Here is a 17196-nt window from a genome sequence, read left to right as displayed (position 1 = left end):
CTCCTGCCCAGTATAAGAATGCTCTGGCGATTGTACAGAGCTCAACAGGATTGTCTCGAACGCTGCAGCGGTGCATTCCGGACTGCATAACGGCGTCTACCGAGAACACGTAGTTTGAGGTAGCCCAAATTTGCGCATGCGCTGCCACCAATCGTGTACGGTATGCTTATATGTGGGCTGTGTCAAATCAGGCGTAGTCGGTAGACGTCATGTTAAGGCAGGTAGCGCAAAGAGACACGGACACAAGCGAAGAATAAGTGTGCACTTATTCTTCGCTTGTGTCCGTGTCTCTTTGCGCTACCTGCCTTAACATGAGTTCCCACAAACTAGCCCAGTTATCCGTTCTCGGTAGACGTCACCACTGCAGTCCGGAACGAGCCGTTCGAGCGTTCTAGACAATTGTGTTGAGCTCTGTACAGCAAACTGTGGCGCACACAATCAAAAATCAAGAAGGGACTTACACTGCGATGAGTCAAACAGACTTATCGGCAAAACAAATAAACAGCAAGGAAATGAACAAGAGAGAGAAGCAGCGTTATAAACAACAATGCAATGCATTTTCGCTGAAAATATAAGTTCATAAGAACACATTTAAACTTGGAGGACGCTTGAGCTTCGCCTCCAAGAGTATATAGAACGCGATAGCGTAATCAAAGCCTGTTCCTATAGCCTTCTTAATCGCTAGCCTCGCTTCGCTTCGCGGTGTACACCTAATCGTGCCGCAAGGAAATGAACGTCTGTGTGCCTGTAAATTGGTCCTTTCAGTCTATCCTAGAATGCCTACTGCAAGTGCAGTTGCGAAGTGCCCACTACGCCACAGTTCTTCCTTTTGCGAGTTGGCGAGGTACCCAGTACGCGTCCGTGAGCCAACACGCCAACCTGCACACGTTATTGATGCTGTTCTTGATCGTCATAATTATTTATGCCTGTGTGCTTTGTAATTGGAGGAACCTTTAAACCAACCACTTGTTACGCGATTCACATGTTTTGACTCTTGGTGTGATTCTATACGCTTCTGCAACGCAATATTACATGTGTTAATCACACTCCTGGCACTACATAACATTCACGTAGTCTTTCCTTTTTTTTTTCGAAACAATTTCGAGCACGGGCGTGGCTCTGTGGTAGAACACCTGCTTGCCCCGCAGAAGTCCTGGGTACAACTCCCACTCTTGCCGAAAACGTTTTACCGTATCTTTATTTGCATCTATCCCGAAATTTCGCTCGCGGACAACGTTGATTTTTCGCTCACAACCAACGACACCGACACCGACGCCGACACTGGAACAACTTACATTACTCAAAAACCAACTCAAATCTCTGGGAATTCCGCCACAGCTTTTTATGGCAGAATCCTGGAGTCAGTCCAGAACAGAGCAACCAGATTGCTTCAGATTATTCCCGCTGCTCCGGCGCCTCCGCCCTAAAATCCCAGCTAAAACTTTCTGCGCTCGCTCTTCGTCGTCGTATTGCACGCCTCTGTCTTTTTCACAGATTCTTTTATTCAACCCCACGTGACAACCAGTTTATCCGGCCAGCCCATCGAGGTCATCGCACAAGTCATCCAAACGCTGTGATTCCGCCACGTGCTCAGACCACCTCATTTCAGCAGTCCTTATTTTTGCGCACCGCCCGAGACTGGAATGACCTCTCGGACGAAGCAGCAGTCATCCGCGATTTTGCGCGCTCCAAAAAAATGCCATCCAGGAAGCAGACTTGGCCATATCCTAATCAATACCTTCATCGATACCACCATTTTTATGTCGCCCACCCCTCATGTCAAGTTCCATACGGGACATTTCAGGATATACTAAATAAATAAAAAAAATTCGGCAGATCCGATGTTATGCGAAGCATGCGGCGGGTAGGTGACTGGCGTAACTTCTTTTACTTGCGACACGTTACAAAATGACGCTGAAGATTTGTATAAATTTATACACACACACACACACACACACACACACACACACACACACACACACACCACACACACACACACACACACACACACACACACACACACATATATATATATATATATATATATATATATATATATATATATATATATATATATATATATATATATATATATATATATATATATATATATATATATATATATATATATATATGTATATATATATATGTATATATATATATATATGTTGAAGGGCCGCATCTGTGTTATATAACCAGTTGCTTACGGTTGAGTAACGCTGCCAATGGCAACGTGGGTATTGCCAACACGAGAAGCGGTAAGCTGATATGTAGTGCTTATACGTGTCCCCAGAACGCATGCACGTTTGACCAGCCCGTGTGCATGTGTGCAAGAAGTTCTTGACAGTTCTTGAACAAGGGCATCACCACCGTGATTAGTGAGCACCAGCAGCTGGTCATGACTTGTTATAGGATCCGGTCGTGATCGTGGTGACGAGGGGTCCATGTGTAGTGAAGTATGTGGTATAGTAGAGCTGTTGGGATTCGTGGATGCCTCGGTCATTTATTTCTTCGACAAATTGTCTGTCGACAGAGCCGGCGACATGTCCGAACCTGAAGCCACCCTTCGCGTTGGTGAAATATAGGCCGTCGAGGCTGGCAGTACTGGATAGTGGTACGTAGACCAACATAAGTGGATGGTGTTTGTCGTATTCGCAGACTACCTGGGCGTATGTGGCCTACGTAGCCTAGTCTACAAAGCGGCTGTCAATCAATCTGGCATCTTCCTCGATCAGCATGAGGCCATCGCCCACCCTCGTAAGAAATGAAGAGGACACTGCGTCGTTCTGGTGGACGAAGTGCATCTTACGCTGCAGTGATGTGGGTATCATATGTAACTTTCCTTAATGTATTCCTCCGGGGTCGAGCAATACTTCAATATAGCTTGCTGAATCATAGAAATACAAACATAATGTTTATTAGACTGCTATAAAGCGGAGCCAACACTGGAACTACAGACGTTAATCTGATATGACGCCTGTATCGTAGGAGTACTCATCGTAGGAGTATCATGTAGTGTTTATTGCTTTCTTGTAAAATTAGATAGCCAGCACCACAACCACAATTGACGTTGCACCGATATTACGCCTGCGTAGGCTGTTTTTCCAAACCGGTTTATAGACCTGGCGTGGCTCAGTGTTAGAATACCTGATTGCCACACAGAGTGCTTGGGTGCGATTCCTGCTGGGATCCTAATTTTCATTCTTACCATTCGTTGAGTCAACGCTGCCGATGTTGGTTTTCCGTAACGCTATAGCATTTAAGTTAACAATGTCTGTTCTCGCCGTTCCTGGGTAGATATAAACTGTCAATCACCTGTGGCGCACACCCGTACACCGCGGCCCGTGGTAAACGGGTATGTGCCACACGTGTCTAGTGGAAAGGGTTTGACGACGTACGCGACAGGATTTTAACGTTATTCATGTAATGACCCCGTAATCATATTCGTCAAGTCCTCTTACCTTCCCATGCAAATTTTGGTCTACACCAAGTTAAGGAGGCGGTCATGAGAGCACCCAGACGTAGGCGGCTAGATAGATAGATACGTAGATTGAAACGCTCAAAGTGCAAGAGGTTCGCTAAGAAATGCTTCGCATTTAATAAAAGTCAATAGGCGGTGTGCTAACGCATGACTCTCTCGATTTCAATTGTTTCAATTATTTCTTTTGCGGTTTTGCGTTGCCACTGACAATGAAGACGTGCTTATCAAGTAACGGCGCGCATACACAATCTATACAATGATACTGATATGTCCAGCTCGGCGGTACTCTGAGAGCAATCAGGTCCTCTCGAAATGTAACATTTAGGTACCTACCGGTCTGTTCGATGCTCTTTTGTTCCCGTCTGACAGCGGAGTAGAATAAACAATTCCCTTGCTCAAGGTAACAAATGGGTCCCTGTGCTTCGTGTCACAAACGGAACGGGTTGACTTGTATAGCTAGCCTTACAAGGGCTGTAAAGTTGGTACGGGGCAGAAAATAAGACACGGATGTTCGCCTTTCTCGCCTTTCTCGCTTTTTTTCTTTTTTTTTTTCTTTTTTGTCGGCGCGACGCGTAATGAATACAGGGTATGACGCTATAATCTCCAGGCTATCTCAGCGAAGGTGGCAGTGCGCAAAGATAATAATAATAATAATAATAATAATAATAATAATAATAATAATAATAATAATAATAATAATATAATATATAATAATAATTAATAATAATAATCAATCATTTATTTATTTAACGTGCCCAGGAACAACCGTAAGGTCTTTGTGCAGGCGCACGCAAAAAAAAAAAAACCAACAAAAATAAACAATACAATACAGACAGTTTTCAGAAATAAAAAGAGCAAGAACACGTAGACAAAGAGAAATGAACACAAAAGGAGAGGAGTAAAATAAGACAACACGAGAAATATTGACGGGAAATAAAAAATTAGATTGCATATATACAACTATGCGGAAAGACTGAGAAGGGAAGGCTTTGTACATTGTGTCACACTATGTCAAAACAGTGCAAAGCTCGGATAAAAACAATGATTGTGGACTATGAAAAACCTCAAGGTCAAGAAAATTAACATTATAGAGACTATGTATCCTGTGAAGGGTAGATTGTGGGAAGAAGCAGGCGGGTACATGAAACGGTCTGTTCTCTCTGGTTAACTTACGCGGAATTCGAAAATTAACACAATTGAGAAGTACAGGGCAGGATATGATACCGTGGACTAGCGCTACCGTGGACCGACCAATAATATACTGGGTTTTACGTCCCAAAGCCACGATATGATTATGAGGGACGCCGCGTAGTGGAGGGCTCCGGAAATTCTATCTGATGTTCTATAACGTGCACTGACATCGCACGGTGCACGGTACCATTTCGTCTCCACCGAAATACGACCGCCGCGGCCGGGATCGAACCCCCACGGAAAAATAACCCAAGCATTTAAGATAATAGTTAACCACTGACTTTATAGAATAAAGCCCAACCTTTTTTTTTTTCTTTGCTAATCAATAGCATTCTAAGCTGTCGCTGGTGGAGATATTGTTGCATGCTCTGTAGCATAACCTGACGATCTCATAGCAAGCTCTAATTAAGCGTCTCGGCGAAGCACCCGACTGGCAACTCTCTGTAGTTTATCTTGTACCGCAACCAAACACATATAGAATGTTGAAAATGAGTTCCGGAAATCCCTCATGGTGGGAAAAGGTTCGTGGAGAAAAAAAAACGAACTTTCATAAACCCGTTCGTAGAATAAAGGTGCAAAGAAAACCCAGAAGAATTGCTCAGAAATCGAGAGGGTCTGGCCTCGTGTAATGACTCGTTCAGAAAGGGGAGTCAACATAGATGTCTGGAATCACATAACGTTACGGGCCCTCCTGCACGCTGCAAGACTGAATTCATAATCGTATGTTATTTTCTTTGCTATGACGTAAGGCGGTCCTCGAACACATACATACATACATACATACATACATACATACATACATACATACATACATACATACATACATACATACATACATACATACATACATACATACATACATACATACATACATTTCTTAAAGGCGAAGAACCAGGCGTTACGGAAATCTGTTCTATATGACCTACAAAAGTGCCTTTTACCTCGAAGCGTGCCCGTAACCTAGTAATGTTACATCATCTTAACTCTCGTCCCTTAAACCTACATGTACAGCTTTTGTTTGACACGTGCAACGTGCGACAGCTCGGCCTGAAAGTGCGAGTTCGCTTTTTGCTTAAAAAAACAAGAAAAAGGAAGCTCCCTGACGCCCGTAGTTATTACGTGCACTGTCAACGACTGAAACGAGGCGACGACGAAAAAGGACGACACCTGCGCAACTAATTCCCAGCGGTCGCCAAGCGTCTCGCTCCATTGTTCGCCAGGAAACAAAGATACGGCGAGGGAGCACATGGCCGGAGCAACCGGAGCACGCAACGTGGTACGCACGGTTATACAGCACAGTGCACGACCACCTTCTGAGCACACTGCTCCCGTGCACCCTAGTTCGCAGCCGCTCTCCTTTGACCGGCTTAGAGAACCGTTAGGCTGCGTCTAATTGGCTGTAATAGTCAATGATGCGGCGTTTCTTCTTTCCATGAGTTCTCAGTTGCCACCATATACATCTTCGTTTCCTCCTTCTCTCTCAAAAGTATGAAATGAACAAAGAAAAACGTGCGGCGGCCCATTGTCAAATTGTCAAAGCAAAGACGTTAAAGCAAGGGAAGCTGGTCCGCAGGACAGGTAGGCGAAGGTGACGTCTTCCTGCAAAACTCGGGCAGCTGCGCACGCACGCCAGCCGAGTCAGCCAGCACCGTGTGTATACGCGTACACAACAACGCGTCCTCTATCCACAGCTGCATGCGTGCACGGCTTCTATGCGCTCCTCCCTCTCTCTCTCTCTCTCCCGAAGAAAGGGAACTATTCGCTGCAGAAAACACCGGAGAAGTTGCAGCGTCGTTGCGGCTGGCGCCGGTGTGCAGGCTTCTGCTCTTCTTCCACCAAGCTGGAGCAGAAAGGTCGGTGTATGCTTTGATATATTACAAAACGACGCGCGTGTTACGCGAGGTTGTCTGTTATCTCCTTCGGTTTATGATTAGTGCGATGCGCGCCGACAGAACGGCCGTCTTGCGTTATTTATACACACCGGGAAGCGTTCTAGTGACGTTTGTTCTTGCATGAATGAGCTTTTTTTGTTTCGTCTTCTTCTTTCTTTTACCGAGAGTAATGAATAAGAGCAGCTACTGAGTGGATCTACTGATCACGGAGGCCCGATGAGATCTATCTATCTATCTATCTATCTATCTATCTATCTATCTATCTATCTATCTATCTATCTATCTATCTATCTATCTATCTATCTATCTATCTATCTATCTATCTATCTATCTATCTATCTATCTATCTATCTATCTATCTATCTATCTATCTATATGTCTGTCTGTCTGTCTGTCTGTCTGTCTGTCTGTCTATCTGTCTATCTATCTATCTATCTATCTATCTATCTATCTATCTATCTATCTATCTATCTATCTATCTATCTATCTATCTATCTATCTATCTATCTATCTATCTATCTAAAATCGAAATAATATATATTTGGTTTTGTCTGACCAAAACCACGATCTGAATTGATTATGGGGCACGTCGTAGTGAGCGATTAGATATTAACCTTGACCATTTCTTAACCCGCACCCTGCACTTATATGGGCGTGTCAATGGCATTTCGCCAAATGCAACCACCGACGCCGGGGTCAAGCCCGCGACCTCAAGTTCAGCGACGCAACTCTCCTTCTTGAAGACGAAGCCGGAACTCAGATCAATAATGGGGCTAGTAAATGAGTGAACAGGCGCTGCGAAAATCCGTACAAAATGCAGCAAAAAAGATATGATTCGATATCCGTCAGATTTCACCACTACCATTATCACCTAAAAGGAAAAATACCTCGGGCTGCTTTCGCTTCCCAGTTAAGGTGTATGGAATGGAGCTTATCCCTCAAGTGCCTTTAGATACCAGTAAGGGCTTGATGTTTGTCGACCTTCTATTGTTTTGTCCTCGTGTCGGTCCGGATTGCAGGACAAATCTGTACAGGGAACCCACGTCTACAGCTCGTATACCTTGCAACAACAGCTATCAAAATCATTGGCCTCGCTGTTGGCACAATACTATTGCGGTGAGCCGAGGAGTGTACAGCTATACTATTCTGCGGAGAACGTGCACGTATACGTTACAAGAACGTTCTTTTGTATACGGAAAATGAGCCAGGAAAGGTTCTCCGTCCTCATTAATGTTACAAAACAGAATACAGACGCTATACAAACACGCAGAAAAATTAATCGTATTGTACCACTACACAACGCTCTTGCTTCGAAGAATAATATGGCGTTACCCCCTGATGCATGTCGGCATTGCGAGAACAAGACACAGTCACGAATATTTGCTTGCGCCAATTTTCGTTAGAACAAACGCTTACAACTACGCTTTTTGTCCTCGAACGGTGATCGAGTGGAATTCCCTTCCCATTGATGTATTTGAGCCAAATTATTTGATGGCTGCCTTGACAAACCGTTTTAAATGCGAAGCATTTCTTAGCGAACTTCTGCGACTTTGAGCGTATCTATCTATCTATCTATCTATCTATCTATCTATCTATCTATCTATCTATCTATCTATCTATCTATCTATCTATCTATCTATCTATCTATCTATCTATCTATCTATCTATCTATCTAGCCGCCTACGACTTTGTGCTCTCCTGGCCGTTTCGTTAGTCGGACGTATACCAAAGCTGGTGTGTCATAAGATGGCCTTATTAGGAACATAAATGACAAGTCATATCATGAAAATCATGACACGTATGTCATGAACAGCATGATTTACATTCCACGGCCTTAGGCTCTTGCGGCTGTTCCGTTAATTTCATATACACCAACATTGGTACGGCGTGACAAGAATTCATGACGAACATAATGACAGGTCCTAACATGCAAATCATGGCGCGCATGTCATGTGCAGCATGATTTACATGACATCCATGGTCTCTGGGCGCTCGCGGCCGTTTAAATGAAGGGATATATACGAAAACTGGTATGACGAGACATTTCTGTATGACGAGCATAACTGACACGTGGAAACATGAAATTGTGATATGCATGTCATGTACGGCATGATTTACATGCCACGCTCATGGCGCACTCGCGGTCGTTTCGCTAGATTGATATACACCGAAATTGGTATTGTGCGATGTGACTTTATCAAGAACATGAACAACAGGTGGTAGCATGAAAACCATGACATCCATGACATGTATGTCATGCTTTACATGCCACGCTCATGGTGCATTCGCGGCCGTTTCGCTTGCATGATATACGCCAAAATTGGTATTGCGCGACACGACCGTATGACGAACGTAAGTGAGAGGTGGTAACATGAAAATCATGACATGCAAGTCATGTACGACCTGATTTACATGCCACACTCATGGTGCGCTAGCGGCCGTTTCAGTAGATTGATATACACCAACATTGGTATTGCGCGAAGTGACTGTATGAAGGACATGAACAACAGTTGGTAAGATGAGAACCGTGACATGCATGTCATGTATGTCGTGATTTACATGCCACGCTTATGATGCATTCGCGGCCGCTTCGCTAGCTTGATGTACACCAAAATTGGTATTGCGCGCAGCGACTGTATGACGAACGTAAATGAGACGTGGTAACATGAAAATCATGACATGCATGACATGTACGACATGATTTACATGCCATGCTCATGGCGCACTCGTGGCCGCTTTGCTTCCTTGATATACACCAAAATTGGTAATGCGCGACGCGACTGCATGACGAACGTAATTGAGAGGTGGTAACATGGCAATCATGACATGCAGGTCATGTACGACATGATTTGCAAGCCTCACTCATGATACATTCGCGGCCGTTTTCCTAGCTTGATATATACCAAAATTGGTATTGCGCGACGCGACAGCATGACGAACATGAATAACAGGTGGTAACATGAAAACCGTGACATGATGTCATGTATGTCATGTTTTACATGCCGCGCTCATGGTGCATTCGCGGCCGTTTCGCTAGCTTGATATAAACCAAAATTGGTATTGCTCGAAGCGACTATATGACGAACGTAAATGAAAGGTGTTAACATGAAAATATTGCCATGCATGACATGTACGACATGATTTACATGCAATGCTCATGGCGCACTCGTGGCCGTTTCGCTAGGTTGACATGCACCAAAATTGGTATTGTGCGATGTGACTGTATGAAGAGCATGAATAACAGGTGGTAACATGAAAACTATGACATGCATGTCATGTATGTCATAATTTACATGCCACGCTCATGGTGCATTCGCGGCCGTTTCGCTAGCTTGATATACACCAGAACTGGTATTGCGCGATGTGACTGTATGATGAACATTAGTGACAGGTGGTAACATGAAAAACCATGATATGCATGTCATGTATGGCATGATTTACATGCTATACTTATGGTGCGCTCGCGGCCATTTTGCTCATTTGATATACACCAAAATTGGTATTGAGCGATGTGACTGTATGACGAACATAAATGATAAATGAGAGGTCTTAACATGCGAATCATGTTATGCATGTCATGTACGGTATGATTTACATGCCAATGTCATGCTGCGCTTCCGGCCGTTTTGTTAACTGGATATGTACCAAAATTGGTATGGCATGACACGAGTGCGTGATGAACATAAACGACAGGTCATGCATTGTATATACCAGAATATGCCTTTCATTGGCGTGTTGTATACTAGGTTGTGCATGCATGCGTGCATGGCAAACATGCGCTATATGGTGGACTAGAAGCCATGGCATGAATGATTTCATTTGGCTCAAAGACAAACAAGGCGATGTATGCAGCTCTTTGCTGGCTGCTTCGCATTACATCGATTCTCACAGTGCGTGGGATCTGCCGAATTTTTTTTCTTTGTGAATCTTAGCGATGTCGAAGTGTGATTCCGGCTTCTTTTTAGAAATTATATTCATTTCATGTAGCATTGTTTACGGATGTTTGTATTTTGTTTTATTTTTTCTTGCTGTAATGCCCCTCCTGCTCGGGCCAAAGTATTCGCCTGCGGTATTCCTAAATAAATAAATAGATAAATAAATAAATAAATAAATAAATAGAGATGGCATGCAAGATGATACGCAGTAACGGAGTACATCACATTAATCTTGACGGCCTCATGGAGTTCTCTAAGCGCACGCCCACGTATAGATTGTAGTTCGTGCCTGTGCAGTCGCTACCGGACTGTGGCCACACCGGACAGAAAATCGAACCTCCTTCCCCGTGCTCTCCGCCACTGCTGTGGGTAACGCTCTAAGCTTTAAAACGCGACAGCTCTAAAGTTGTCGTAAGTCCGCAACAGCTTTTCTCTTAAACCTCGTGTTGTACGTAAGCTGGGATTTGAACATATGGGACCTCGTGTTCACCATGTCACAGTCACTAGCTGCTCTGGCGGGTCTTGGCAGCAAAGGCACCTTCAAAACATGAACAGGCCTTACGAACGAAGAGGCCATGGGAATAATCCCGCTTTTATCAGTGTCCTCGGAAAGAATCCTGTCAAAATAATCCCTCGGAGGCCGTCGGTAATATGGCTACTGCTATCAGCGACCAAGACGAAGTCTGCAACTTGCAAGCATGTTTTGCCACTATAACGGGCTAAATAAAGCGGGGCAATCACCGAACGTTCTTATCATTTGGGTCACGTATATAGGACCCTGAGAATATCTACCTAAGCTATAGGTGACCCTTCACTGGCTTCCGCAATGCGATAAGACGTGTTAGTGCGTACAACAGAAGAGTCACGGCAGCGAGCACGGTGATGTTGTCCAAAGCGAAAGCTTATATATCTTTCATAGGACGGAAATTTGGCCGTCGTCGGCGTTAACACAAACGGTACCATAAGTCACGTGACCACGAATCTCCATGCGCATGATCACAGATGACGTCGTGATGACGTTATCTGTTATTTGTGACGACTTCATGACGTCGCGTGACGACGTCGTGACATAACATCGTAGCTTGGCCGATCCCATAGGAAGGGCAACGCCACGTGAGGCGCAGAAGACTTCAGGGCTGTTGTGTTTTGCAAGAAGTCTGGTCTCCGATTGTATAACTGAATTCAATACCAAGAGTGCAGCAGGGTTTCGCCTTCAAATGTTACAGAGACTGTAACGTGCTGCCAAATACAGTCGGATACAACTTGAGAAGTCAGGAGAGGCTCCTCCGCCCAGACGACCGAAGCGCGGCAGCCGATCGCCTCCGCGGCAAAAGAAATATTACCGCTCATGCACTCGGCTATGTTCTCCAAAGGCGGGGTAACCGGCCGTCTGGCTCATGACGTCAGTCTGGAATGCTCGCCCATTGGACCAGGCTTGTGCGCATAAGCCTTTGAGGAGGAAATGCCACACACTCCCAAAGTTGTATCCGACTATAGTTTTTCTTCCTTGACGGCGTCTCTCATGGTCACATCGTGGTGTCGGGACCGTAAAACCCCAACAATTATTATTATCTGATCTTCCCTGTCCTAGTTGCCACACTTGTCATTCCGTTTTGAGTGAAACGCATGGACAGTTGCAAAGCAAATCATGTGTGCTAAAGGGTCAGCATATCGAACCTGCAAGCATACGTGACAGGTTCCTGTCGAGTCACTGGATTCAAAGGAACCAAGCGGGTCCATGTGCGGCGATATGACCTATAGCGACGGCGACACATTGTCACCGTTGCTAGGTCAAATTGCGTGGGCGGGGACGCTACTTCAACAAAAGTTGTGACGCCATGCTGCATTGTCGACAATGATCGATCAGCACTATCTCAAATATTGGAGGTATCCGAGATAAGGCGGCGAACAAAAGCTTCGAGGCCACGTGCTGCGCGATTCTGTAACCTCGCAGGCGTGTGATAGGTCGGTTTTTTTTTTTCTTCACACCTACATTGATAACTGTGCGACTGAGACTCGCGAACAATTACGGGGGCAGCAAAACTTTGTCGCAAACGCTCTATCTTTCTTTTTCAGTTCTTCTCTCTTCTAAGTACAAACGAACTAACCAGCCTGTGGGGAAGATTGTCAAGACGCGGTTGCACTTCCTATAGAATGACCTATTGTCTCGCGCAAGTTAGTACGCGGATTACGTTACATTGCCTGGGCCACTTGAACAGCGACAAGCGCAGTCGCAACTTTTCAGCACACATAATGCGCGATAACTGCTTCCGGCACTTGTTAAGCTGCGCACTGCACTGTCTACAACGTCATATTCAAATATATATTTTTACCATGCAGCACGTACACTTTATTCCATTATTTAGCGATCCACTGACGCGGTCGGAACACATAAGTGAAGTACTTGCAATCGGTAAATCATCGGCATGTGTTCCCAATAGTCTTACTCGCCACATTAAGGTCCAGGGGTGCAATCGCGGAACGATGCTATTTCCGATTCTATGCCATATTCTATGCTTTTCTTATCATCCACCACTCGCGGCTGGCTGATCGCGTTGATAACGCGGACGGACCGTCGTTCTGACCAATGGCCAAGCGCGAAAAGCACGAAAAGCATTGGAATAAAAAATAGAATCGTTCCGCGATAGCACCCCTGGCACGTAAAACTCGGGAATTCAAGATTTTTTTTTTTTTATAAAGGTCAGCTCCCCGCATTCTCTCTGTGAAAAAAAAAAAAGAAAACGCTGCCGTCGTGTTTCCATATTCTAGTTCTCGATGAAACATTTCTCAGCTCTTTGTAAAATTGTACGGGCTTTTCACGTCTTTACAGGAAAAGATTGACGCGTCTTGGGGATTGGGGGGGGGGGGGTCACCACTCTTCTTTCTCGCTTAGATTGGTGCGCAGCCTTGTCTATGTGAAGTAAGACCGACAGAAAAAGAAAAAAAGAACGGATGACTCTTATTTTTTATCTACAGTGTTCTCTCCCGCAGAAAAACTTCCTCCTTTGGAGCAGGCTTGCGCAAGCAATTAAAAGTGAGTGGCACAACCAGAACCCGAGTTCGATAACGTACTCATACGCGCTCGCAGGAGAAGGCAAGAGCCGGGGCGGGGGGGGGGGAGTGCGCCCTCCTCCCCCACACCCCTAATTTCTCGTCTTTGCTCTGCGTTCTTATCGTAAGGGTCTCACTGGAAAGGAGTCGGCAAGCCCACGCCCTAATGGAGAACTATATGCACACGCCTATGCCTGTACTGTCAGTGCTCTTAATTTGTACAGCTACTGGGTGGTCCGGGTTTCGCGCTAATTGATTTGTCTCTTACACTGTTCCGGAACGAAATGCAGCAGATACATTATCAGAATGCCCTAACTCTATTTGAGCAGGAAACAATGAGTGAATGACCGGAAAATGTCAAGTGATGATAGGAAATCGCATTCCGGCTGCCATTCATCTCCCCCTTGTCCTTGTCCACACTTTGCGTACGAAGCCGAGTATCTCCGTATGCCCACGTTGATTACTTCGCCGGGTCCTTCGAGTTTTCGATCTTTCAAGCTTTCCTTCGAGTTGGTATCGCAACTCTTTTATCATCAAAGATAATTCACTAGCAGCGATGCTTTTTTTTTTCCTTTTCCACAATATCAAAGTGTTTGATGTTCCTTCTTGATCATTCTTTGTCCACACTTCTGCGTTAGTTTGCACCGACTGCCTTGTTTTACTGTACAATTTTGACGACAAAAGCCCGTTTCGGATGATTGGGTCATTTATCGGTAAAGGCGCTGGTTTGGGCAGGCGCGGAAGAAAAGTCCGCTCGAAAAACAAAAGGATGAGTAAAGGAGGTCGAAGACATATTTCTGAATGAAATGCCGTTGGTGTTCAAGTCGAATTAAAAACGGAAAAACAGATTTTCTTTCTCGCTATTTCCAAGTTGATTGACAAAACACTCTTTCGTTTCAAATCCGTCCTTGATTATGCAAAAAAAAAAGAAAGAAAGGCGATGTAATCGAACCCTGCTTCAACATTCGCATCTTATGAGAGAGAGAGAGAGAGAAATTCTTGGCGAGAGCAAGCATAGCCACGTATAGTATAGTACAGCAAGCGGTGGGAAAGAGAGAGGTGAGTGGGTGAAAGCCTAGCCAAGCCTAGCCAAGCCAGGACCAGCTAGGCGCCCACCTGATCTGCTGTGGCACACCCTTGCGTGACTTAGTGCAGGCTGCGTTATCTTTTTTCTTATTTCTTTTTTCTTTGTCGGGAGATGGAAAGGGGGCCTCATTTACTCTTCAAGATGTACAGCCGGCGTCAAAAGTTTAGAGACCACTAGATCTGAGAAGCACCTAGGAATGTGTGAGTGCATTCGGTCGAACTGCACGGTACGTGTAGTTATCGCGGTTTAGGACAGGCCGGAAATGTAAGTTCAAGGCTGCCCGCCGAAGCAACGGGACTATTCAGCTTGTTCTTGTATCTTGTGGTCCTTAAAGCTTTGACGCTGACTGCACGACTGAGAAAAAACTCCCACAGTCCCTTATGCATTCGCCCAACACGACTGAAAGGCGAAAGCCATCTTCTTCTTTTTCTTCTCGGTCGATTGGATTGATGCTGCTCCGCCGCCCTCCAAAAGCTTTCTGCACGTGGTTTATCACTGCCTCTGGGAATGGACGCACTTCCCCCGATTTCGCACTGCCTACGTGATCGGCCCACATTTGACCAACCTACTAAGTCTTGTGATTACGTCATCTTTTGACGTTACGTCACTGGGATGTCACGATGACGTCACAAATTTTGGCAACATGTGACGTAACGATGACGTCATATGGTGACGTCATGAAGTGATGATTTTTCGGATCACTCGTGTTGACACCGCCGACGGGAGACGCCGACGCGGGACGCCGGTCAATTTTCAAGTTGGATGAGGACGCGTCTAAGGTTTTCGCCTTAATAAACAAGAATCCAGAACGTAGACACTTTACAGGCGCGAATCGTTATACACAAACGAGCACAAACACTCGGCATGTTTCTATGAGCCTCAGCATCGAAAATAAGTCCGGTACATCTAGAGCGGCCACCTATCAGGCAGGAGTGAGACAGACCCACGTGTGTATTATCATGTATATATATGCAATTACACAACACGGTCACGATATCAACACAATAAAAAAAAAGAATGAGCGCGCTGGGGAAAAAAACGCGTAATATCACTCATTGGCATAGGTCGACAAACTCACTCAGACTCACTCAGACTCAGATCGAGCCGTGAGTCTGAGTCTGAGTGAGTCCGGGTGAGTAATATCTTGGTGAGTTTGAGTCCGAGTGAGTCCCGTTGTGAAAAGTTTCACCGAGTCTGAGTTCAAGTGGGTCCTGTTGAGGAAAATTTCAGTGAGTCTGAGTCCGAGTGAGCCCTAAGCGCAAAATAATTCCTTGAGTGATTCTGAGTGCGCCCCGCATTTTTCTGCCGACCTATGGTTCTATCTAAACAACATCAGCATTAATATCAGGCTTATGTCGGCTCACGTTTATACTCTCGTCGACTCACACATACCTCAAAGCACTAGTGTTCATACGCCAGCTCTATATTTATTGAACAGAGGCTTGAGTTACGGAGAAGCAGAGGAGGGGGGGGGGGGGGTCAGATGACACCTCCCGCGAGCTCTTTCACAAGTACAGCTTGATAAAAGTGTCTCGTATGAGTAATCTCTTTCAATGAAAAGGTCCGTACTGGATTGCAACCACTGATAACTTAAATTTGATGGTACGAGATTAAAAGGCACCAAGTAGAGCATCATTTACGCGAGATATTGGCGTTGACACCATGGTTGAAAAAGCTAATTATGTGCTAACGGACTCATGAGTCGACTCACTCAGACTCACTCAAACTCAGATAGAGCCGTGAGCCTCAGTCTGAGCGAGTCCGGGTGATTAATATTTCGGTGAGTTTGAGTCCGAGCGAGTCCGGCTGAGAAACATTTTAGTGAGTCTGAGTCCGACTGAGTCCAGTTGAAAATTTTGCTGTCTGAGTCCGAGTGAGCTCTAAGGGCAAGAAAAAAAATGTCTCAAAGATTGCTCTAAGCAGCGCAAATCTCGATACACAGCGAAGCCGGTCACTATCATGCTTATTTATTGCTGTATCTAGGCGGAACTTGGCTGTAGCGAGGTTGAACTTGGCTTGAACTTCGCTGCATTGAGGTTGAACTTGGATTGAATTTGGCTGTAACGTTGTTAGGCCTTACCAAACTTTCAGAGCGGCTGCTGAAACTTTCAGAACAACTGCGCAACGAAAAAAAAAAAAAAACACGTCCGTGGTTTTTTTTCATTGCGCAGTCGTTCTGAAGTTATGAATCACCAACTTGCCCAAAGTGCTGCTCTTAATTGTTATGCTCAAACCTCCGTCGGGCTTTCTCGAGCGTGTCAGTTTGAAGGCAGAATGCAAAGTCGTGCCACCCACCGCCACCGCAGCCTTCTCCGCGCCATCGATTTCGTTCTCGCGTAGCGGCAAGCCTCTCTTCTCGGATCGCGGCTTTTTCTTCGGGAGTACGATTTTGCTTCGGGCGTCCCATGGCTGCGTATGGTAAGGCGCGAGCTGTACGCGTCTTTATTTTTAGTGGACCAGTGGCAGGAGAGTAGCCAGAATTTTTTTTCGGGGGGGGCTCAACCATACTTTATGTATGTTCGTGTGTGCGTTTGTATGTGTGCGTGTTTATATATGCAA

At 45.2% G+C, this 17196-nt stretch overlaps 1 protein-coding gene across 1 annotated transcript in view; it reads left to right on the top strand.

The window, feature by feature from the left end:
• Nucleotides 1–6380: 6380 nt before the first annotated feature.
• The window catches only part of LOC119383612 (uncharacterized), a 29848-nt gene continuing 19032 nt past the window's right edge, over nucleotides 6381–17196 (top strand). The window contains exon 1 of the mRNA XM_037651867.2: nucleotides 6381–6525. The gene's annotated coding sequence lies outside the window, so the exon portion shown is untranslated. The remainder of the gene's footprint in view (nucleotides 6526–17196) is intronic.

The sequence above is a fragment of the Rhipicephalus sanguineus genome, chromosome 2 (genome assembly GCF_013339695.2).
Source record: "Rhipicephalus sanguineus isolate Rsan-2018 chromosome 2, BIME_Rsan_1.4, whole genome shotgun sequence".
Classification (NCBI taxonomy): Eukaryota; Metazoa; Arthropoda; class Arachnida; order Ixodida; family Ixodidae; genus Rhipicephalus; species Rhipicephalus sanguineus.
The sequence above is the reverse complement of the archived record's forward strand: the minus strand, read 5'-3'. Positions and strand labels throughout refer to the sequence as shown.